The following is a 684-nucleotide window of genomic DNA, read 5'->3' as shown; positions in this document are numbered from 1 at the left end:
AGTAAAGTGGGATAAAATAGTAAAGTGTGATAAATAAAATAGTGGGATAAAATAGTAAAGTGGGATAAATAGAATAGTGGGATAAAATAGTAAAGTGGGATAAATAGAATAGTGGGATAAAATAGTAAAGTGGGATAAATCGAATAGTGGGTATAAATAGTAAAGTGGGATAAAATAGTAAAGTGGGATAAAATAGTAAAGTGGGATAAATAGAATAGTGGGATACAATAGTAAAGTGGGATAAATAGTAAAGTGGGATAAAATAGTAAAGTGGGATAAAATAGTAAAGTGGGATAAATAGAATAGTGGGATAAATAGTAAAGTGGGATAAAATAGTAAAGTGGGATAAATAGAATAGTGGGATAAATAGAAGTGGGATAAAATAGTAAAGTGGGATAAAATAGTAAAGTGGGATAAATAGAATAGTGGGATAAAATAGTAAAGTGTGATAAATAAAATAGTGGGATAAAATAGTAAAGTGGGATAAATAGTAAAGTGTGATAAATAAAATAGTGGGATAAAATAGTAAAGTGGGATAAATAGAATAGTGGGATAAATAGTAAAGTGGGATAAATAGAATAGTGGGATAAAATAGTAAAGTGGGATAAATAGAATAGTGGGATACAATAGTAAAGTGGGATAAAATAGTAAGTGGGATAAATAGAATAGTGGGATACAATAGTA

The sequence above is a fragment of the Salmo trutta genome, chromosome 2 (genome assembly GCF_901001165.1).
Source record: "Salmo trutta chromosome 2, fSalTru1.1, whole genome shotgun sequence".
In the NCBI taxonomy this organism is placed as follows: domain Eukaryota; kingdom Metazoa; phylum Chordata; class Actinopteri; order Salmoniformes; family Salmonidae; genus Salmo; species Salmo trutta.
The sequence above is the reverse complement of the archived record's forward strand: the minus strand, read 5'-3'. Positions refer to the sequence as shown.